The sequence below is a fragment of the Lutzomyia longipalpis genome, chromosome 1 (assembly GCF_024334085.1).
Source record: "Lutzomyia longipalpis isolate SR_M1_2022 chromosome 1, ASM2433408v1".
NCBI lineage: Eukaryota > Metazoa > Arthropoda > Insecta > Diptera > Psychodidae > Lutzomyia > Lutzomyia longipalpis.
In genome coordinates this window covers 36,056,720-36,081,584 of record NC_074707.1, presented here as the reverse complement: position 1 = coordinate 36,081,584, position 24,865 = coordinate 36,056,720, and the positions used below count along the sequence as shown (strand labels likewise).

The window sequence follows — 24,865 nt, the reverse complement described above, 5'->3', positions numbered from 1 at the left end:
TTTGTGTGCTAAATTAATGATTTTTTAGAAAGGCCTTTTTTAAGAAAACTTAAACCAGATTTAGTACGGAAGTTTAGGAAAAAATAATTGTCGTCGAATCGTTTTAAAGTTATTTAAATCAGAAAGCATAAAAATTACATATTCTACAGATAGATTTAGAATTTTGTATCTTTAACTTGCTACATTAATGTTGCAAGAACTTTTTCATAAACCTCTATTATTGTGCCTTTTATCAAAAATCTCAAGGCAAACCTCATACAAGTTGGATTCCTTTCTAATTCAACAAACTTTGTATGTAACCCCTTAACATGTGTAGCACTTCTTATAAATATGCAGTTTCTAATTACAGCATGTCCTACATTGTCTTTGCTGCAACTAATACCCCAATCTCTCTTTCTATCTCCATTTCTCCCGTGATTTAGCAATTGTTACCTACCCCCCAACATACATATAGAATTCCAGAGACAATTTCGGCTCCGGAGTATTTTCATGTCAAAGAGAATGCAAAATGTCTGGAAATCCTTTTGCAATTAGAAACGGTGGCAATTGCGAATATTGCTGTTTGTAAATGCTTTGGAGGTGAGGTTGGGCCGAACCACCGCACATCATCGCTGGGATTTCATCGAAAATATGTATGTACATAACATACACAACCGCTCTCGCATCTTTGATAGCGCGTGGATGGGTTTTTTGGGGAGGGTAGAAGAGTGGGAGATGAGTGCGAGCAACACACAAACGAGGGAGAGAAAGACATGGTTTTGCGTGAAAATGGTCCTAATCATGTGAACGCACATGAATTTATATAACAAACCATCCTCGGTGTTTCGTGTGCGGTGTCGAGCACGTTGCAAATGAGTTCTCACACCCCCGCGCGACCCGCATGTCGTTCCTTTCGTCCCCGTAATGGCAAAGTGCGACGTTCTCGTCGCATATGTAAGCGGCTTTAATTATTAACCAACTTGGATCTCTCACACACTTCAATTACATCCAACCCGCCAACTTGGAATATCTTCATCTCAATCACGTGTCCTTTTGGTCATGACACTGTATATGTACATACATGCTGTGGGGCGCACACATAATATTGGGTTTGGGATCCCCTGTCATCCCCTTCAATCTCGTGTTGCCTCCACAATCGCCATCATCTTGGTACTCGAACCACCCACACACATCTGGGAGAACATCCAGCCCCCTCAAATGTACACCCCGGGACCGAACCGCACAATATCCATCTCAACAGCACTGTAGAGTCCGTATACCCCGTTCCTCACCGCCAGCATCCCCCATGACCGTTCTCTGTTCCGTTGAAATGGGCGGCAGTGGACCCGGTGGGTAGTGAAACATTAGAGTTTCCTCTCGCTCTGTGTCCCAACCCTCTTCTGTGCTCCAGCATCGCCTTCAGATCTACTTCTATCCTTACCCCGCTGCACCCCTCGTCACCGTAAACCCCCGGAGTGTATGTACTCTTGGGGTGGACGAAACACGCACTAGGTATATTCGGTCAAGTTTCAAAATATTGATCCGAGGCGTCTCAATATATGTATAAGTACATACAGATGTATATATACGGTGGTAGTAGCAACGCCAAGAGAGTATCCCAAAAACCTACCCACTGCTATAGCTAAAGCAACCTACCACGGGGGAGGTATTGCGAGATTCGCCAAAAACACCCTCTCACAGTTTCCACCCAGTTACACATTCTCGGTGCCAGCGGCGGATCTCCGACGTTCTCGCCTATGCTTCGCGCGAGAAATTGGACCGAGAGGGACACACGGGGGGTGGGTAACTTGCGAAGGATGTAAGACCACCGCCGCTGGTATATGGCACCAAGAGGGTGAGTTTCGATTAATCCTGACACACACGGACTGCTTATGTGCCGTACACAAACCCACCCCCTCATCCCAGCCACCCTCGACGCCTGTGTCGCGCTCTATAGCTGCCACTATAGGGGCTCCCATCTGCGAGGATGTAAGACAGACAAGGGTCAAAACGACGGGATGTGAAGCACATAGGGAATCGAGGTTGTATATCTCGCAGCAGCTTACAGCTCTCGCTACATACATATACATTTATTGTAGGTATATGTTGGGACGCTTGGGTTGGTGGTTTTCGGCTGCTGAAAATGGTTCACAAAACCCAAAAGATACAGCTATATAGTAGCATATATGTAATATCAAACCCAAGCTAAGGGTTTTGATATACCACCCACCCCCCAGTTGGCAGTTGTGTTGAGTAATTTACGGAACACGCATCGCGCGAGAAGTCTGCCAGAAGATTTTCCTTTGTTTTCTACCAGATTTGATTTGCGCCCTTCAGTGTCAACTACAAGCCATAGAGAAACTTTTCAACTTTCACCCCATTTCCACTCTGGCACCTACGGGTGGATACTTCTCTTTATGTTGGTGGACCCAAAAACGAGGCCATAAAAAATCATTCAAACTTAAGCACCTTTCCACTCAATATCGCAATGAACTTGCTGACTGAAGAAAATGTCTCTGTTTTGCCCATTTTCCATGCAAATCGATTATGAAAGTTTTGATTTTGACATTGAGGAAATGTCGAGGAAATAAAAGAGAAAGTTATGCAAATTATTTTACTTAAGAGATTTATGACTTTTTGGATTAAATTGAAGCTATAATGTAATCAATGTTTGTTAAACATGTTGATACAGTTTAACTTGTATCTAATATGTAGGTATTTATTAGATTTACTATACTTAATGTGAGGACTTTATGTAGATAATTTAAATAATTTGGAGAATAAGATAAGAGAAAGACTAAAAATAAAGAAAATCGAAGCTTTTCATGGTTAGCATAAAATAATCTAAAATAGCTGTTCTGTTAGTCTATGTATATCATTGTTCAAAGATACAAATCGGTAGCGTAATTTTTTAATGAGTCATGAAACGTATATAATGAGCTAAATACAGTATTTTATGCGAAAAAGTACAAAACACGCCCCTCATTGTATGTGAATTTTAGTTTGTTTAAATTTTTCTGAATGTTTTATTATGCTCTAAAGTATTTTTCGTGCCTAAACTGTATACCTATTTTCGCATAATATTGCGAGGGCCCCAAAATAAAGAAACTCCTTTATATTTTCTTGCAAAATGTCTTCTATAGTGATTAGATCTTAATTGAAAATTAATTTTTCTATTAAAATTTATTTCAAATCATTTTTTCAGTTAGTTAATTAAATAAGAAAAATCTCTTAATGCATAAACAAAATAAATAAACATTTTTAAATGCAATTTTTAACAACTAAACTGTGTTTTTGCTATATGTACTCATTAACATAAAATATTTTTAAATTTTATCTGCAAAGGATAAGATCATCCAAACACTCTCAATTCCCTTCTCATGAAATCATAACTAAATTATCTTATGCACTTTAAATACCAGGCTTATTTTATTTTCGCATTTGCTCTTACATAATGACAGTGCAACTTCTCTTACTTAATTACCCCCGCGTTATTTTTTGCTGCTTTTGCAAAAAACATCCGCGCAATTTGGCTCGAAGGGCAAACGAATGACCATTGTGATTCGGTTGAGGGATTTCTCTGCCACGAAATAAGGTCTCCGCATCGACCCCACTTGCGAGCCATTAGCGTGGTAGGGTCGGTGAAAAATATTAATTGCACGCGAAACATACCAACAGGTTTCTTTCATTCGCATTATTCTCCACTAAAAATTTTCCCTTTATTGTGGTGCCTCCGTCAAATTTGGCGAGGTTTGCTCCTCATTCACCGTCTGTTGCCCACCATCGCCACCGTCCGCGGCCCCACGCCATGCGTGCCTGTCCGGTCGTGGTCTCACCACCAATTATCCCGTGGATTGCCCGAGATGGGACGCATCAGTTGATGGAAGTTCACATGAAGTGTCACGATTATCCACTTTTCTGCACTCAAATGCATTGTTCAGCCCCAAATGCACAAAAAACGATCCACTTTTTTGTCCACGGCGGTCAATTGGGTTTCCTCTTTCGCGCATAGCTTCCGATCGCATGAAACTGAATATTCATACCTCCATATCTTTTTGCGCGCTTCCCAGCCACTCCGGGGTGTTTTGCTACCTTTTTTTCATTCTGCATACACACCGGACGCGGTGATGCACTTGATGGCGGCATCACGCTCAAATTTGCAAGTGCAACCCGTCATCGAAAGAGCTGAGAATCTGTCCAAAGCGTTTACCTTTCCGATTAGTATGTATGGCGAAAGAGCTAAAGCGATTTGCTATGATATTGCACATTGTATCATTGAAAGCTTTAAAGCCTAAAGCTTTTTATGTGAAAAAAATATTTTGTGAATTTTTTTTATGAAGAAATGATTCTTTCAGTCAACTCCTTAAGGAGCTACTATTATTACCTTAATGAGCTCTTCACGAAGAAACATTTAGATTGCATTGAAAAAATTATTACTTTGAAAATTGCTTTACCACAGAGTTGTGCGGCTTCTATAAATTACATATAATACATTTTCTTTAACTTAACTCGCCTAACCACAGTTGATGACAATAATATCATCTACTAAATAATTAGGCTTTGTATATCATTACAATATAGTTGAGGTCCGCAGTACAATCTGCTTCAAACAATTTTTTTGATTAATTTTTTATTGTACGTAGCATTAACCCTTTAACGTCCAACGTGAAACATAAAAACATTGAAACATGCGATATTTTATCGCGATTTTTATTCTATGAATTTTTTTAGAGGACTTTTCTCACTCAGAACGTCTTCTTTGACCCCTTATGCGTGAATTTGATGCATTTGTAACATGGAAAAACAATTACATTCATAAATAATTGAAAAAATAAAATGTTTCACGTTTTGGTCAGCGTATGACCCAAAAAACCTTAAAGGGTTAACTCAGATATGTCCTAATTTTTTTGAAAATGTTCGCGAAGTAACGGCATAGAAAAATCAATTTATTAACTAAAATCCTTAAAAATTTGCATGACAAATTGTAAAACATTTTTTTTTAAATAAATTTTCACAACTTCAAAACTTTTTACCATTCTGGGCTTTTTGGCTAAAAATTGTATATTTAAGTATGAATTAAATCGTGTCTAAAAGGTCAGATTTCGAGTCCTTACTTAACATTTTGCAGACTTAACCCAGATGTACCCATTGAAAAACCAATTAGAAATTAAAAAAAAAATTTGAGCGTAAAAAGTTTCTATTTTCACAAAAATTGAATTAACTGAATTTTAATGGGAATTTTGGTTGAAAATTGACTTTTCTAGATAATAATTTTCAAGTCAAACTTGAATATTTCAAAAAATTTCTGGGCATATCAGGGTTAAAATTGAATCATTTCGAGTAAAAATAATTGAAATTTAACGAAAATCATAACAAAATATCTCATTCAGATTAGAAACTAAAAGAGTATCGACCTTTTTTCGACATTTTATTCTTCAAAAGAAGCAATATGTTTGTTCATTTAAATAAAAATGAAACAAATTGATCTTTTTCGTCATTCCATTGCCCGGAGATGCCATAGCATGCAAAAATACCAATTTGCTATGAGAATGTGAGGGGATAGTTTGAGAGAAAATATATTTCTCAATTTTTTTATTTTTATTAATAAAAAAAAATAGAATAGAAAATTGGATGAATTGTGAAATTCCTCGAAATATATTCTCGCCTTGTGGTGAAAGTGTCCACCCCACGTTTTCCATCGGAAAGCCCCGCACTATAAACGGGCAAACTCAATTTTCGTTTATATGACCAAAAAGGAGATGATGACGTCGCATACGTTTTCATGTTGTTCTTGTTCACCATCTTATATAACTAATGCCACCGACTCATGGGTGGGTGTGTTGAGTTAGGAAGAGGGTCGGGATGCGCCTCCCGGGGGGTGGGACGTTATATATATGTACTCCACAAGTCCTGGTGAAATGAACGCGAAACCTGAACAAATACACAAATCGAAATTGGAGAAGGAGCCCAGTCTCTCTTGTACATCAAACGAAATTCCAATTTAGATTGGAAAATGGCATTCGGGTCCTCCTTCTATCTCATTTCTCTTGCTTGGGGAGCCACTGCTCTTGGTGAATGTGTTCCGTCAACCATTGAGAGCCAGGGAATAAGATATGAAGACGCCATGAGAGAGAGATTGCGAAATGGACACGATTTCTAAAGCTGCCTCAATTTATTTTTATACAAACACATTCGATATTTTTTTTCTTGAACACCAGCCTTTCCACCCCCGACCCTCCGAATATTCTTTTCGATTTCATGATCTTGTCTCCGTTTCTATTGCTTATTTGGTGTGCCGCTGCTGTACCCCGAACGAAAAAAGGGGGCGAAAAAGGACGCGCCCGGGAAGCAAAAAGTATATATGGCGTGTGTGTGTGGGGTGTGGAAAAGGAAGAGAACCCCGAAAGGCTATTTCTCATCGTCAAATGGAAATTTAGAAAGTCGTGTATATATGTTCTCCCTCCCGTTGGGCTCTAAGCCATCACAAAATTGGCGAAAATTTTCATTTCTTTCACTCGTTTCGAAAACCGATAGGGGGTGGATGATTGGTGAAAGCCGAGTTAGCTTTTTATACCAATGATTCTTCTGTTTGTCACGGTTTTACTTAATCTTTGCTCTAAACGTTCTAAGGCAAATTTAAATAATATTTTAAACATAAAAGTCTTATTAGATTTTTTTTAAATACACAAATTAGTTTTTTCTTAACCCTCAATACAGAATTTAATGAAAATTGCTTATTGCTTCTAAATTAATTTTCCAAGGAAATTTTGAATTTTTCCATAAAAGTTTACAAGAACTTCTGCAGAATGATTCATTTCTTCAAAGATGAGAAAGATTTTGTGGAAAAATTTATTTAAAAAAAAATTATGTCTAATTAAAATAGATTTTCTAAACTGCAGCTAACAAAAGCAATAGCTGTGACATTTTTTAAAATCATTTTCTTAAATAGTTCTATACCTGCAGCGTATAGACTGTGAGTAAATGTGTGAGGATTAGAATTGTCTCAATTGTACAGTACATGCTTCATAGGGTGGAAGTTGGGTCGGAGGGTGGTTGCTTTATAGACAATTTAGTGGAGATTTAAGAAGCTGATTGATTGGAACTAATTGACACGGCCACATGAGGGGTGAATACAATTTTGTAGTGAATTTGGACACTGAACTCACTTCATCATCTCCTTATCACTCACATTCTCTCCACATCCACCCCCCATCCCCCGGACCTTTCAGCACTTTCCGCCTGTGCCATCTTATTAAATTGGATCATGCGGAATATAGTTTGTGGCATTTTTGTGTGTACTACGTACATCCTTTTTTTGCCACCCTGCGGGGGTGGTTGGGGAAAGTGCCTAGAAAAAAATTGAACGTGCGACGATCGTATCATAATTTATTCAGAAACATCGGAGAGAATGGCGGAAAGTGCGGATGACGGGGGAGAAATTGTTCCTTTCCATATTTTTTTTTCGGGTGAGCCTCTCATATCAAGTACCATAACTTACAGCTCTCTCTTCTCCCGCATTCCCATCCGCCACGTATAGGTCTCTGGGCTTTAGGATACTTTTGCGGGGATGACTGAGGCGGCTTTAGGCATCGCATATTCCTCTTGATGGCCTTTCTGGGGTGCCGCTGGTGTGTACAACCATGGTTACGATGCGGAGTCTTCCGCCACCGGAGAGTGTCCCAGCGGAATAGAAAACGCGGTAAATGCCTCACACTTTGCTCCGTGTGCTGTATGGTGTGTACGGTATGTATCCCTTTGGATGCGCCCTCCCTCTCGGGTGTTCTTGCCTATAACTCACCTCGGGTACGTGTTATTATAGTAGTTTTTGGGGAGGGTTTATTCTCCAGCGCAATACCGCAGAGGAGCTCAAGAGTGGGGTTAGCCATGGCTCCACAGTGATCACTTTGGGGTTTTCGGGACTGCGAAGAGTACGATATTGATTCACGTACGCGAGTCCAATGAATTTAAAATTTATACCATAGTCCGGAAGTCCTTTTCGTCGCACTGTGCATGCACATCGAAGAATATCCCAGTGTTTGTGGCACTTTGCAGGAATTTGCAAAAATATTAATGCCATATGTTTATCAAGAAGAAATTGCTTGGTACGCTGCCAGAAATAATTGGACGATGGGGGTGGTTTTATGTTTTCCAAAAAATATAGAACACACTCTGAAGGTAAATAAGAATTTTTTATACCTACATACTTCTTAGAATGTTTTTTAAGAAGATTTGCAAAGCTAAAAAAGAATCTTTGAACTTTCTTTTGCGAGAAAAAAATCGAAGCATTTAAAGCTTTCTGAGAGATTTTCCTCAACCCTGCTCTTAGCTAAGAAGTTAGAAATCTCTGTGGATTTTCACGCAGTGTGTATTTTGGGATAAAATATTTTTTGTGTGAATGGTGACCAATCGAATTTCTCAGGCATCACATGCTGTGTATGCTATAGCATATATGCAGAGGTTGATGGTTGAACAACCCCTGCTGATGGTATGGCTCTTTCTCCCCTTTTTGCCGGAGATATGTGAATCACCCTCCAGTCACCATTATTATCTTGAGGAGAGAAGGAAGACTGACGCGAAAATCTCATTCGGTAGCCCTCACCGTCATCAAACCCATCGCCATTTCGTATCTCGACAACACACATCCGTACCCACCCCCTACGTTCACCCACATTTGCGCGGGTGGTATGGGGGTCATGTGGGTGCGCGCTGTGTTTCAATATCCATCAGCTCAATCCTCTCTCTCTTCGCTTTTCCCTTTTCTCGCGCGTCCCTTCGCCCCCTATTCCATTTTCGTATTATATTGTTGTATATGGCAAGAGAGGCAAAAACCCCTCCTGGTCACCGCGCTCGAACCCCTCTAAGTCGCCTTCGTCTTTCCACGGACCGTCGTCACCATGTGCTGTGAATTCCCTTTTGCACACGGCATACATGGCACATACCACCCTCCTACCACCCACATACAGCATCTAAAACCGCTGCGCTATTCACAATGGCCTATCCCTCATCCCCCGCACCGACATCACCACCCACAAACACACACAAACACACCATATAACCCAAAAGACCCGAAACACCCCCCTCGCTTATAGCTCCGGCCGCTAAGGAAGACAACCCATCCCCTCGACGCTGCGTCAGTAATTTCCTTTGTGGGGCATCTCACACTGAGTGAGCACCACCAGCGTCGTGTAGGAAAGCAGCGAGGGTTTCCACACCATTTTCCGACCCAATCGTATTCACTCTAGCCCCCAAGTTTGGTGCTCGCGACCCTCTCTGTCGCACCCACTATGCGGTGGACTCATGATGGCGACTCTGGACGAAATTTATATCAAACATACCATATGATACACATAGCAAGATGTATACATACTTCATTCCGCATATATGTACATGGCTTAGGACGCCGAAGAATGGATTCGCGAGAATTTGTCACTGACCCAAGGGTACAGGGTGACTCTGTGAAATTACATTAAAACCATGAAAAAACTTATCCATAAAAAAATCTTTTTCTTCGTTGGAAAGAAAAAAAAACTTAAAGAACCAAAAAAAATAGAAAATATGTGAGATTTTAGGATCTAATTTTAGAAGTTTAATTTTTGAATCTTTCATAGTCAAAAGAAATTAAATTTTTAAAATAAATAACAATACCTAATTCAAATATATTGTGTATTCATTCTTGGAAAGGTTTAGATGGGCATTAAAAATTCAAATGAAAAGCTAAGAAGCTAAATGTCTTTCAGATTAAAGATTTAAGTCCGGAAAATAATTAATTTCCTATTAAAATAAATTTAGTTTATTAATATTTAAATAGTATTTTTCAATTGATTTCACTGTAATTTGAGATTTTTTGTATTTAAAAGAATCTCTTTGAAATAAATATTTAGCGAATTTTTTTTCATGATGACAAGCTTTTTAAACCCTTAAAACGGATTAATTTTTTCATGACCCAGTTTTTAATACTTACACAAGAATCAGTATTATTCATTGACGCAAAACCACATTTTATTTATTTATTCTTTGCACCTTTGTCATGAAATATAAATAATTTGTTGCAAAATATGGACAAAATATAACAAAAATTTTGCAAAAGTTTTCAAATTAAATATTCATCAAGTGAATCGTGGACAAAATCCCATTTGTTGTTTTCAATATCTTTTGCATAATTCAGTGATTTTGATTTGCAATATAATCGGCGAAAATATTAGCACAAAACACAGATCTAAATCTTAGTTTGTGAAGGGAAGTCCGAGTTTTTCTTGTGCAGCAAAAATGGTGGAAATTAAGTCAAAAGAAGGACTTGTGAAAATTACAAAAATCATTTTCTTTTCTATACATTTGCTTACATTGAATTTCGGAGTATTTTCCAAATATCCATTTGCCCGAAGAATTGTTTCTCCTTGCTTGATTTTTCTGAGTATTATAGCAAGTGTATTAAGTATTGTGGAATTTATCGTTGAAAAGGACGTTTTAATGATTTTTTTCGGAATAGTCGCTGTAATTGGTTTTTCAAATCTCTTAACAAAACTTTCTTCAATCTGCTTCAATGAAGATAAGATTGAGTCACTCTTCAAGTGGATTGAGGATTTCTATTTGAATGATTCGGAACCAATTTTAGCCAAAGTGAAAGAAAAATCTCTAACTAAGGTGTTGGTTTTCCTGAAAGCCTTTTTGAAGTAATGCTTATTCTGCTTAAGATTGAAGAAGTTCTTAGAAGTAATTTTTTTAACGTTTATTGCAGATTTTACATTTCTTCTTTGATTTTTGGTCTTTGCTGTGCAAACTTGCTGTACAACATTCATGATATTCGCTTACTGAAAATGCCTATTCTATCTAAGACTTCGAATATGAATCTTCAGACTGGATTTTATTGTTCCTGTATCCTTCTGTATGGAGCTCCAGTCATGTGCTTCGGCTGTATGGGCATTATGTTTATTGGGATCCTCAAATTCTTCAACGAATGTATTACACTGCTCGAAGATGACTCATTGAACGATGATACTGCTGATGGATTTATTCTTCTTCTTCACAAAATGCACTGCGAAATCTACACAAAGTTCCGCATCTACGAGAATATCTTCTCATTCTCTGTATTTTTCGAAATAACCCTAAACAGCGGAATAATAATCATGGTTTTGGTTCTTATTCGACTTTATCCCTCTAATGCCATTTGCTATATATTTTTCGTAACAGTTACATCACAACTGGTCATTTACTGCCTTTTTGGTGATTTTTTCTTTTCGGAAACCGACAATATTCCCATTAATCTGTACTTGACCAAGTGGTACAATATGAATAGGAAGGATAAAAGAGCCCTCCTTCTTATGTTGATGATGTCCTCGAGACCATTCGGTCTGAAAGCAGCAGGAATGTACGACATAAATATCGTTCTTTTTGTCAAAATCATGAAACTAACTTTTACCTATTGCGCTATTCTTTACACATTTTTGTAAAAGAATATTTATTTAAAGCTTTTAAACACAATTTGAGCTTTATAAGATAAAGCTTCATTTGTTACTTTCACTGTGTTCTTAAAGAATGTGCTTTTGAAATTTTGCAAGCTTACTTTTAATTTTCAAGAACAGGAGAGAAAGTTTTAAAGTAGAACTTAGTGGACTCACTATCAAATGTTTAAAGATTATTCAAGTACCTACTTGAATTGCTGTCTTGCTGTATTGTATTTATTGCAAAAATAAACAATAAAAAAAACGAAGAAAAAAAAGAAATATATTTTTTATTCTTTTTTTAAAGATCACTCTATAGGTCTTGTACAAAAACCATATTTTCAGAATTTGGCTAATAAGTCAAGAAAATTTCTAATAACATAAATAAAAATTTCGAACGAATACTCGAAGGTTCGATTTCCGATTAATTCATAAATAATTTATTTAAAATATAAACTAGTAGAAGGACATTTGATCCTTCAGCTTTTCCTTCAGTTTCGTAGTCGTCCTTCATAATTATCGACTTTTATTTTATATTAATCTTATGGCCTCTATCTCTCTTTATTAATATTTTATAAAATCAATGCTTTTGAATTTTTTACTCACATCTATTCCTATTTTAATAATAAAAGTTCTTATATATTTTTTTGAACTACCTAGCTAGATTTTTTTAGGAAAAGAATAAATTTTTATTTTATTAAAACAGGTCCTAAGTAAATTTTCAATTTTGCATTAAAAACAATATTAATGAATGATATTTTATTATTTATCATTACATACTTATCTTTTCTTTCTCCTGATAAACTGATGTAAATATATAAAGAGTACAACATTAATATTTTCTTGAATGAAAATAGGGTAATGCCCTTAAAATTGGTAAAATACAGGCAACCTGATATTTTTTTGTACCTACGAGGAAAACTTAAATGTTCTAATGGTTACATAGGCTTCATAACGGTGTGAGAAAAAAAATACCCATTGTACATATATATGTATAAGTATTGTATGTAAAGATGTGAGAAAGGAGAAAGGCCAAAATGTTTTGGGACAAAGCGAATTCACATGAACCACCTTCTGCTCTCTCTGTATTTGCAAGGATAATGTGCGAGAAATGCGGAGACATGAATGTGGTAAAGATTCAGCTGTATGATGGGTCTCTGTTTGTGACGAGCTGAGATGGGGGAGATGAGCCATTGTCGTCGTACGGACCAAAATGAAAATTCTCGATTGTCCTCCTGATGCGTATATGAAGGGGTTATGTGTGGGAGGCATGACCAAACAAACGGGGCAAAATGAGTTTGACCCCAGTTGACTTTTGATCAATTTCCTCAAAATGATATCTCGGGTCCTTTCCCCGTATACGATGAAGGTTCTCCTTAAGAGGTTGCGCCTCGTTGGCACGTCGGCATTGATAACGCAGTGCAGGGCAATTTGGCTCAACTCGTGCAAATCATACAGCGGATTTCACTTTGGGAAGGTGTGGATAATGTGCCAAGAGGGAGATGCGAAAGCCTTGAAGCACTGCGGCACATCTGTCGCATATTTCTGCGTAAAATGGGTTCCCTGCTTTTCTTTTGTGCACCCCCTGCCTGTCAAGAGGAAGAGAGCGAGAGGTCCGCGATTCACTCCCGCAGTATTTGACCGTGGCGCGCGATTGTTTGTGCACCGAAAGTGAAGGGTCCGTGCTTTGTCCGGTGTTTTATGCCTGACATGCAACATACAATGACGAAATCTTCCTTTATTGCTACACTTTGCCTCACATATTGTTCCCAACAGTCCCAGAGTCTTTTCAGCTTCATGTACTTCTTTTTTGTTGTTGTGTGTTTGCAGAAAGCAGGTACCTTCTTGCCCTCAATATTCTACCATCTTCGGCTAATTGCATATACCATGTGAGGGAAGAGAAGGATGAAGAACATGCTGTCTGCGGGCTAAATATTGCGTGTTTGCTTAAGATTTTCTTTATTTGATCTTTAAAGAAGAGCTCTAGCAGATGGTTAAATTATTCTTATGATTTCTTATTCTTTTGATTTTAATTTTTGAAGAACAGTTTGCTAGAATTCTTTAAATCCTATTCTTTATTGAATTTTTTAATTAGGAAATACAAAAAAATTATTTTAAGAAGGAGCGTTGAAATATAAACTGAAAAAATTGAGAAACCACCCTTTCACTTCCCAGAATACTAACGATATTTACAAGATCCTTAATTAGACTTCAGCAGATTTAAAAATTTTGCCACTACAATTAGCCTAATAAGGAACATTCTTGTATAAGAAGCTTTAAGGATTTTAATCGAGATTTAAGTCGAAAATTATTAGTTTAAGGCTTTTACATAATTTCAAAAACAACAAAGAAATTTTCTTGATGTTCTAGAATCAAGAACTTTGCGTTATCGGAAAATTAGTTATCTATGTTCCTGACATATTTTCTGCTATACGTAACCAGAAAAAAAATCTCAACTAAAAAATTCCCGAATTAGGAATAAAAATAAATAAGATGATACCCAAAAAAAAATCGCTAAATAATCCAAAGTAAAGAAAAAGTTTATCTACCCTGATTAAAAGAGAATATGTATGTAATTCATTGAGGAAAGAAAATTGAGACATGCCTGTATGGCAGCATAAGACTCTTGAATGACCAAAAAGACCCCACCGCGAAAGTCGCCTATTGAGGCACTAAATCAAAAGCAACGTCCCCTCATCATCATAATAAGCCGGATAGCGTGGTGGCAAACAATATCGCGACTTTCGCCACAATGAGCACCAAAAGTCACCCTCTTTGTTGTCGCAAGAGCAATTGCAGGTAAGACAAAGAAGCACGCGACCCCGAATGACAAGACGGTGGCAAATTGCCCAAAAAAGCCTGAGATGCTGCGTATTTAGTTTCACATCATCCACTTGAATGGCGAGGTATCGTGTTGTTGAGAAAAATTGCGGTGGCTGGACGCGGTGCGACGAGAGTACGCAGTGGTATCCTTAAGCCATGGCAAAAAATGCAAATTTTCAACCGGATTTCATTTATAACCTCACACCACATCCCCCTCTGAAAAAAAAACTCAACATAGGCTCTAAGGGCGCAACAAAGAAGTTGTGTTGTCGCCATTCCGCGCAGTGCTGCCATTATTCTCACCGAGAGAAGGCAGAAAAAAAAGTTCGCTTCTAGTGAGAACAACTTCCATTTTTCGAGGGGAAAATATCGCGTGCACGCGTCTCCGTTAGAATATTATTTTCATCCGAAGGCGCAGCAAAAAATGCGATTCGCGATCTCTGGCCCTCGCGCGTCTATTTCACGTTTTGTACAAACAGCGCAAAGGGTGAAAGCTTGGGATGAATGCTCGATCGTTATACTTTGTTGGATTTTGGCTTTTAGAGATAATAGTTTATATACAAAAGGCAACATAAAGACAGGCCCTGATAAACAGAGAAAAAAAAGATAATTATTAGTGAAAAAACTTTAAAAGAAAACGTTAGAAATAAATTAACTTTGCATATGTTGTGAAATTTAGGAAAAATATTAATTCAAATCATGTCTAAAAGTAATTTAAATAAGAAGAATTTTTTTTGGAACGAGAGTAATAGAAGCTTTCCTCAAAATTAGACAGTCAGAACTGATTTTGGGCATAGTTCGAGTCTCAATGCAAAGTTTATTTGAACATAGTATTTTTTCTGCCTTTTCTGTCTACTCTTTTACTAATCCATTTTTGCTTCAATAATCTTGTAGGATATGCATTTCAGGACCAAAAGAATATTTAAAAAAAAAATGTTTTAAATCAAAAAGACTAATTTGTCTTACAAATAAATCTTGCTCAATTTTGTTTTTCATAGTTTCAGAAACGGCTATTTTCTTTAAAACAGCAACTAACTGGTAAAGAAAGAACTTGAATCAACATTTTTAACTTATTATCTGGGGAATAAAATATTTCGGAGAGCTTTTATTGATATAATAAAAGATTTAGATTAAAAATTAAAATTTATTTTGATTAATTTGTACATTATTAGATTATTGTTTTTCCCCTAGGGGAGATAGAATAAAAAAAAAAGTTTTCATGCATTTTTTAATCGAAAAATCGATTAATTACAATAGTGCTCTACTTTAGTCATTTTTGGGTTGAGTTCGCGTCCTAATAGCGCTGCTCATGACCTTAGGGCATGCATAGCTCCCGTGTATTTGCGCTTCGTCCCCTTCATCTGCGCCTCACAACCCAACCGCCGTCTGAAGGGCCTTTTCGCACAATGAGTTCGGGGAGGGCGGCTCCGGAGGCACAATAATAGCAACGCGCGGTGGAAAATTATGCTGAATAAATGCAAAACGGAGGGTCGCGTTCTGGGAGATGCGTGTGCCACTTCACATGGAATCAGGTTCCCTCGCGTTTTGCAATCACACACACGATTTTCTTTTGCCTCAACAATCCCCACATATGTATGCTTGGTACCTATGTACATATATAGTGGACGGCGGCAATAAATCAATTTTCCAACTGCCACCATGCCATGAAGATTTGCAGGCGGCTTTTTGAAGGAGAGTGAAAAAAATATCCTTATACCGCCTCGGTGGCGAGGAGAAAGAGCTGGGCAGGAAAAAAAAGTGCGCAGGAGAGATGATGGGAAGATGGGTTTAGCAGGCAAAAAGAAAAAGTGAAAAAAAAAGCATCCATGGCATTTCTTTTCTTTGGCAATCGCGTATACTGCGGTCCTACCCCCGGCATTTTGGTGCATTTCACGAGAAAACAACCCCAAAGTGCGAGCGAGATGAGGAATAAACAGTGCACCCGAATTCCTGGAATTGATCCCACAAATACACACGAAGAGCATTTATGCTGAGCACGGGGTAGCTTTTCTCCCTCCTTATTGGCGTCCATCACGGGTGAAGAGCTGCGTTAAAAATCCGACGAAGAGGGCCCACATATGGTCGCCTTCGTGACTACACAAATAAATGTCTCTGGCGCATCGCAGGGTATTGGCAATTGAATAAATGGCAGCCATTCAATTCGCCAACCGAACAATAAACCCCTCACGATAATGGGACGTATGGTGAATTTTCAGCCTCGACTCGTCACTCAAGACTTGGCTCTTTTTGCAACATTCCCACATTTACTCCTTTCACTACATGGATGCGAGATTAATCCCCGGCGTTCGAGGATGTTGGTGAACGCTGTCAATTTCATAAAAGAGAATTTTTCAAATAAAATGTAAAATGCCTTTATTTAAATGAACTAAGGACATGAAATTAATAATCATAACTAAAGGAAAATTAATTTCCATAGTTTAATGCGATTTCTCTTTTGTCCTTTGTAATTTTTTTAGTTGCCAAGGAATACCTGAAATAATTCTCATATTAAACAGAAAATTAAATATATACAAATAAAAATATTTTTCTCATGGATTTAATTTTATTTTAATTAATATTACAACGATTAAAACATATTTAAAAAGTTTATAAAATAATCTGAATAAATTTAATTCTATAAATCTTAATATCAAACATGTTAACGTTATTTAGCTTTTTGAGCTCTTTTCTTGCAGTATTTGCAATGATTTTCATTAATTTTTCTTGAGGGTTGTTTAAGTGTTTCTTCGGTACCCTTGCTTGATCCTGGTTTATGCAGAGAATCCTCCTTCTTTGTTTTATATTCATCAACGCTCCTTGAAAGGTTCGTAAAATCTTCGTCATCAGAAATATCTTTTTCAATAAAATCATCCTCTTCTTCTTCTGAATCAATCTCAATCCCAACGCCGAATTCTTCTGATCCCCACAACAATGGATCTTCACATTTAGCTTGAACTTCGTGTATTCGCAGGAAGTCTTCAAAAGTCATGGGATTTTTTGCACCACGAAACCAAACGGGAGTATTTAGAGTAAAATAAGCTTTCCAAATTATGAGTTTTGATGCTGCAAATGGTCCATGTGCGTCTCCCTTTGGATCAGTGTAGTACCAAACGGTTATGTCCACCTTTTCGCGCTCAATTTTGCTTGCGTCTGCTTCCATTGCCGTGCAAAAAGAAACTGAGACGTTTAACTTAGGGTTGAAGTGTACGAAATATCTACTTTTAATGTTGCAAATTATCTATTTTTAAATCTTTAAAAGGATCTTAACTAACTAGTTTTCCTAATTATCCCTTTTTCTAATTGTTCTTACTCTTGAGATCAAAATCATTAAAATTCATTAATTATTTTCAAATTACAATTAAGTTTTTCAGGTAACCGAAAATGCAAAAAGTAATTTGTTGCGCCAAAGAAAATAATCACAATTCAAATGTGTCTCAAAGGCAGATAAGAAGTCAGTAAAATTTCCAAATTCCTTTTTAACAAAAAAAAAAGGAAATCAACAATGCAAAAATTCCCAGAAACACCTTTAAAAACGAAGGACAACAATTCCAATCAATTCAGGGGATTGTGTGCACATCTTGCTCGTAAAAATGGCGAGACATTCCCGAAATCGCATTCAGAGCTCCGAGGATTGCATTCCATGGCAATTAGAGGACCATAATGCGCAGCATGTGCTCTTCATCCTCAAACACGCAGGCACGGTGAGCTCTGTAAAAGGACTTCGCTGTGAAATGAATCCTCGGGTGATGGCGTGGATGTCCCTGCGATGGGTACAAAAGTTAAATCACTTGTGGCCTTCTCATCTGCTCGGAGATGTCAGAGATGAAACCCCGCAGTCCCGCGCACCCCCGGGGCCAAAGGGAATCCCGTGCCCACCATCATTGTGTTGCCATACCAGCGGTGTCTTGTTACACTTCTTTTTTGCTTTGGTAAATCGCTGCAACAGGAAATGATGGCCCACCAGATTCGAACTCAACCATCTCGAAGAAAATTTTTGGCTGAAGATGCGGTGATTTAGTATCCAATTGCCAAAGTACGTCCCTGGCAAACCTCCATGGGTTAAATAAAAATTTCTAGAAGCGCACTAATCCGGCGACACTGAAAAGTATCACCGAAACAGCACAGCCATAGCAACTTGGACGTGACGTTTTCGCAACCCTCATCCCCGCGCGCCACACCGGGGGTGCTCACGGGTTGAGGAGGGAAAAAAAAGAGAGGAAAAAGAGGCCAAGTGAGTGGTAAATAGATAAATCGATGGTGGGATTGAGTGGTGGTGGTGCACTCGGAGCAAAAAGACAAGCTCTGCGTCCCAAGCTGGGATCGCACATTTTTAATCAACTAGCTCTCGGGTGTGTGTGCATTCAAGGATTTCGGCTGCCATGTGTAAATGCGGGAAGAGCCATGAATACACCATGGGATGCCTTTGTGCTGGGAGAGTTCGGTGCAGATTGAAAAGATTGCATGCTCAGTGCAGAATGACAAATTGCATTAGAGCGGAGAAACCCCCTCCAGCAGCGGGAATTTATCTGGGAAACGGCGAGGAAATGATTTAAGCATGGCAACTTTCACCAATTCCTCCGTGATTTACCTTTCAGTTAAAGGTGGATTTTGTCTCCCCAAATGAGGAGGCTCTCTCCTGAATGCACCAGGCTAATGTGTAAAGGGATTGTGAATATAATTCCAACAAGGGTTGATACAACCCCTCTCAGCCTCGATAAAGAAAATCAAATTGCAAATCTTGTTATCTACTCATGGATCTCGGATCATTAGTCTCTAAGGGTGGGGAAGTATATATAAAATAAAATTAGGGGTTGACTAATATTAAGACACTAAACTATTGAGACTAAGAAACTACCAAGCTGGACTGAACTGCGAATAGATAAGTTTTTGCACTGATTGTGAGAATTTGTGAAATTAATATATCGAGGATTTTCATGGAAAAGCTAACTTAGAATCAACGGTTTTTCTCTTAAAATTTTTCTTTTTCTTCAAATCCATCCAAACTTTTTAAAATATTCAATTTAGAGATAAAATTAATATTTATCTAGATTAATTGACTGTATTATACAAAATGGATTGTTTATATAGTATTTTACATTAAATTAAAAATAATAATTAAAGGCAACATTCAACATAAAAATCTTTTATTTTTGTTTCATTGACTTTTAACGTAAAAGTCGTCAAAATATTCTTTTATTGCCATGTAAAAATTTATTTAAAAAAAAACTCTTATGTATCTTTCATTTTTTTTATTAAAATCTAACAAAATCAGTTAAAGAGACAATCAAACGATATTTGGCAAATTTTCGCTTATATAGGTCAAAACAAATTATTTCGTAGCGTATGTGGGACTCTTCGCTCGCTAAATTATTTGTATATATCAGTCAGAACCAATATATATGTAATGTACATACATAGATATGTATCTTACCCTGAGTTCGTGGAAAAATACCATTCTTTGCCAAAAACACGCCTGTGTGTGAGTTGTGAAGGGAAGATTGAGCACCTTTGCGTCCAGTTTCGTGGCGACGACCGATATCGGGGTTTGGGGGATGATTGGTTCTTCGTGCGCTCCGGAGCCTATTCATTTCTCTTACCTGGAATTGTCCTGGCCATCGTCACGCATTTTTGGTGGTGCACAAACACACCCGAGCCACACATACAATTCGTCAGCCCATGGACGGCAATTATTCATCCATGACGCGCCCCGGGGATTTTTTTTCCAGGTCGCCCGCTCCGTTTTCTCCGATCACCCCTCACAACCCAAATTGGGGTGTCGCTAAATCGCATGTGTCATCTTGCGAGGAAGGAAATTAATAAAGATTTAGAATGCATTATCCCTCGGACCAGTTTATTCAGGGAATAGTGTGTGCGGTTGGGGAAAAAGAAAAGATTTTCCGAAGACTTTCATGTGATGTGTGGATAAAATAAATAGTTTTCGCATATCATTATCGCATTTCTCAGGGTGTGATGGACCAGTTTCCTTTTGCCACAACATAGAATAAGAAATGAAAACAAAAAAACCCTAGCGGGACATCACAAGAGGTCCCACGGATGCCAGCAGAATTTTGTGGGAATGCAACTTTCTCTGTGGTGGCTGAGGGATAGTAAAGAAAAAAAAAGAACCGAATTAGTGCCTCGTCACTGTTTGCTGATGCTATCCCATATGTAGCTACTGCGGCTGGGTCCTGCCGCTGGATGAGAGGTTGCAATCTGCCCTAGAGGCACACAATATGTGTATTTATGCATGCTAAACCGGGGAACTCATTTCGCACCCATAGAGCCACTCAACGAACCTCCAGCTATGTGAGATTCAGCCGAAGATTGGGTAGGTCATGGTGGACTAAATGTAACGGAAAATTAAGTGCAAATGACTCCCAAGTGCCTTTATTCCATTAAACAGCGTTCTCTATGTTGTCAACCAATGGCCTTATTTTATCTTTTTAGCTTCTAAAATTGATCGTTCGTTGCTTTCTAATCTATATAAACACTTTATTTTGAGAGAATTTAAATTCATTGTCTAAACTCTCTAAATGGGGTTGCGCTTAGTTGGCAAAAGAGCTTCCAAAAGCTATGTATTTGGAGCTTTTTCATGAGGAAATTTTTCGACATAGAATTTATGCGCTAGCAGTTAGAACTTTGTTTGATTTTGCAAAATAAAAAAAAAGAAAAAATGAAATTCAAAAAAATCATTAGAGAAGAAAAATATATTTTTTTGAACATTAAAAAAATTTGCGCATTAAGCTTTACCTCAATTATCTTTTTATTTTATTTAAAATTCTTAATGGTTTGTTAGTTATGTAATGACCATTTTTTAATGAAGATTTTGGCGCTAAAAAGTTTTTCCAATTTAAAGAATTTTTGATAAAATTGAAATTACACACTCTTTCAAATCATTTAGCCCCACAAATTAATTTAAATTGCTGATTCCACATCGAATAGATGACTAAAAACGAAAAGTTTTTCAATAGCAAAATTTAAATTTAAAAATAAATATTACTAAAAACCTTTCTTCATACTTCACAGTAATTCGTGATATTTAATTACAACGAAATTATTCCGTTGAATTCAGAAATTATTTAAAGAATACCTCAATGAAGAAAATTCATAAATCTTCAGAGCATTCTTAATTGTTTTTTAAGATGATTTTCTTAAGAAATTCAATTCTTTTTATAGTCGTAGATCAATAGAATTTTCATGCTAAATGCTTCAGCGAATTTGTCATGAATTTTAATAAAATATATCAAACAATGTCACGACGATATCCTTTCCCCCTTTGAAAATGCTGCTGGTCGCTTTAAAGAGAAATCGTCCCATATATTTTTGCCAATTCCATGGAGTGCTCTCTCAACAGCTAACAAAGAGTGATGAAGAGTGAGCAGCAAAAAAGTGAAAAGAGAAAAAGAAAACAGTGATGTTGGAAATGTGTGGCAAGCAAATATGTTTGACGATGTGTGTGCGAGGCCGCAAAGTACCATCCGCACCCCTTCCTCACCGTATTACACATATATATGTATATAGGGAACGAAGATGTAACTAACGAGTTAGACAAGGGTTTGACAACATAGCGCGCTTGTGGGGTTTATTTCCAAAAGAATTTTTCCCCATCACGGGATAATCTCTTTTTGCTGTGTGTATACGCGCCCAAAATGTGCGCCGGGGTTGAATCAATTGGAGAAAATTTCATCGCTATTGAACGGCTTCATCAATCCACTTCCTGCCAATGGGTCGCGGCTCATTTTTCACCGCCATCCGGTGGGAGCCTTGTGTAGCGGATTGAGTAGCGTATTCGATGCCATATATACCTTTCGCGCGCTGTTACCCTCATCGGACGAGAAAAAGTGCAGAGCTGCTGCATGATGGTTTTACATCGACATTGGAGAACCTAAAATGCAGCGGGATTATTTCCCACGATCGCGGGTTGTATTGTCGTGAGATTCGCACATATCGGGGGTTCTCTGCGCGGCTCACACACAAAATGGGATGTGGGGTGAAAAAATTCAATGTGCGGAAATAGATATTGACACGCATTTGCTTTCACTCCTCACCTTAATTCTGCCGCAGCACGCAAATGAAGCAACAGACATTCCAAGATATATCCCAGAGATTATTGCGTTCCCAACGTCAGTACCGTGGGGAGGGATCATTTATTTTACAGAAATGCACCGCAACACAATTTTAACAAAACACACGTGCTGCTTTAATGGAAATTTTAACAAATTTATTACAAGGGAGGAACGATGACCTACTTTATGAATATTATATAGGTTGAAAATATCGAGAAAGAAGTTTTTTTTTCCTTTTGTTTAAGAGCCAAGAATTTATATTTTAAGAAAATCTCAATTATTTGAAAGAAATAATAGCTAGAAAGCAATTAATTGTTCAAATAAAAATTAACTAAACGGCTCTCAATGTTAGTATATCTGTAATTTTTGAAAGGAGACTATTCACAATTGTTTGTATTATGATTCATTTGAAAATATTCAAGGAAAACATTAAAATACTTAAAAAAAAATTTTTTTCGAATGAAATTATCGAGTGAGACCCGATCAAAAATGAATAAACTCCTTTCAGAAAAATTGTAAAAATCATGTCTTATGTTAGATGATCTTGCCATATAAATTAAAAAGAAATAATTCTTATAATTGGATTTTTTTTTATTTTTATTTTTTTAATATTGGATTAAAATATTTAAGTATTATTTACACTGAATAATATAGATTAAAGGCTAAATATTCTTGAATCATTACCTCCTTAATGAATTATGGAAATAAACTCCTTAAAAAGAGTCTAAATTGTTGGAGAAAACAAACAAATAAATCTAACATTCTTCATCTCGTAGTACATGTTGCAAGAATAATCTCTGATGCTCCCTTCATTAAAGAAGGAAAGCAAAACTGTCTGAAGAAGTAGGAGAAAAGAAGAAAAGAAAATGCAAAAACAATCATGAACCATCCTGTATATTAGAGGGTACACAGAAGTGCTTATAATAATAAAGTCGCTATGCCGAAAAATTAACTTACTCCGCCGAGTTGAAAATTTAATACAACACAGAACAGACAAAAGCTCTACACAATTAATTCCGCTTAACTGGCAGCCAAACACTGGTGGGCCTGATAAGTGGGTGTGGGGTTCGTGTACGCGCACACCCGGCGCCACCCCCCATCGAATGCTTTTCTGCCAAAAGCACACCACGCGCTAAAAGCTCGGCGGGTAGCACATGGCGCTCTCGTAGGGCTTTCGTGGGGCTTCGCTGGTGGTGCTCCCCTCCGTGGCTAGGCGTGTGTTGGTGCCACACAGCGTGGAGCTTTCCCTCCAGCCAGCACTCATGCGTGATGTGCTATGTAAAAGAGCAGTATAACCCTCGTGGTGTAAAGCATTTTAGTGTGTATAGCATCGCTTTTCCCTTTTACATAGCTCGACGTTACAATGTGGAATGGGGGAACTGAGAGAGATTTGTTGTTTATTTTTATGCAAATGAAATAGAGACACCAGTTGATTCTGCCTCGGATGATGTGTGGCACTGCTATATTCATTTTGACGACTTAGCACGTGTGCTATGCTGCTAACCACCATCCCCAGATGTACGGCACACCACCATGAATGTGGAGCTGTATTTCATTCACCAAAATGGGAATAACTTGTTACAAAATCCCATCGACTTGCCAAACGACACACTATCCTGGCCAACCTCCCCCACATCAGCTTGGGGAGGCAGGATACCCAATTGATGCACACAACAGAAAAGTTACAAGGATTTTCTTTCCATCACTGCTATACAGCATAAATAGCATTGTTGCTAACATGAAGTTTGTCAAGTAGTCAAGTCAACTTGAGGGGCTACAGACAGAGAGAGAGCCGAAAAGATTTATAAAGTTTTCATAACTAACAAGGGTGAAATTGAGACTGATTTGCATGTACTACATATAAATTAACCACCCATTTTTTATCCAATTTTTATGGTCTACATTGTCAGCACACTGAAGGACCAAATCTCATATAAATATGATTTTAATTTACTTAATATACATCTTCGAAATAAGTTATTTTTTCTAGAAAATTCGACTTTTCTTTCTTAAGACATTCTTCAGATTATTGCTTCAAGAGAAATATTTAGTTAAAATATTTTTAATTTATATTATTAAATTAAATCAAAGATTAGGGCTAAACAGATTTTTTTTTGCATTTTGAAAAGCTATCAGAAATTGAATGAACTGGAAAGAAAATTAGCTAATTAAAATTCATGGGCAAATAACAGAGCAAAAAATTAGAATGAATTGACAAATAAAACTTTGATGCATATGCTCTATAAACCTACGAAAAACATACAGTTACAATATGGGCGTGGCTAATACATTCTTTGCTCAAATTGTCTTAAATTAAGAGAATAATCTTCAAGATTCTCATTAATATTTCTCAAATATGTTATAAGGCATAAATTGAATAAACTCCTTTTGACATATTTCAAAAGCTCCTGAATCTTTTGATTAATACCGAAAGCTAGTAGAAAAATGCTTGAAAAATAGAACCACTGCACTGCTGTCTTAAATCCATCCGATTAACTTTTGTCCACGATGATGCAAGCTGTAAGGAACATTTATAATTTTATACCAAACACGAAATAA

General features: G+C 37.4%; 1 protein-coding gene across 1 annotated transcript in view; it reads left to right on the top strand.

Moving 5' to 3' along the window:
- LOC129790148 (coiled-coil domain-containing protein lobo) overlaps positions 1 to 24,865 on the top strand; it is a 101,237-nt gene that overhangs the window by 71,125 nt on the left and 5,247 nt on the right. The gene's annotated exons all lie outside the window — the stretch shown is intronic.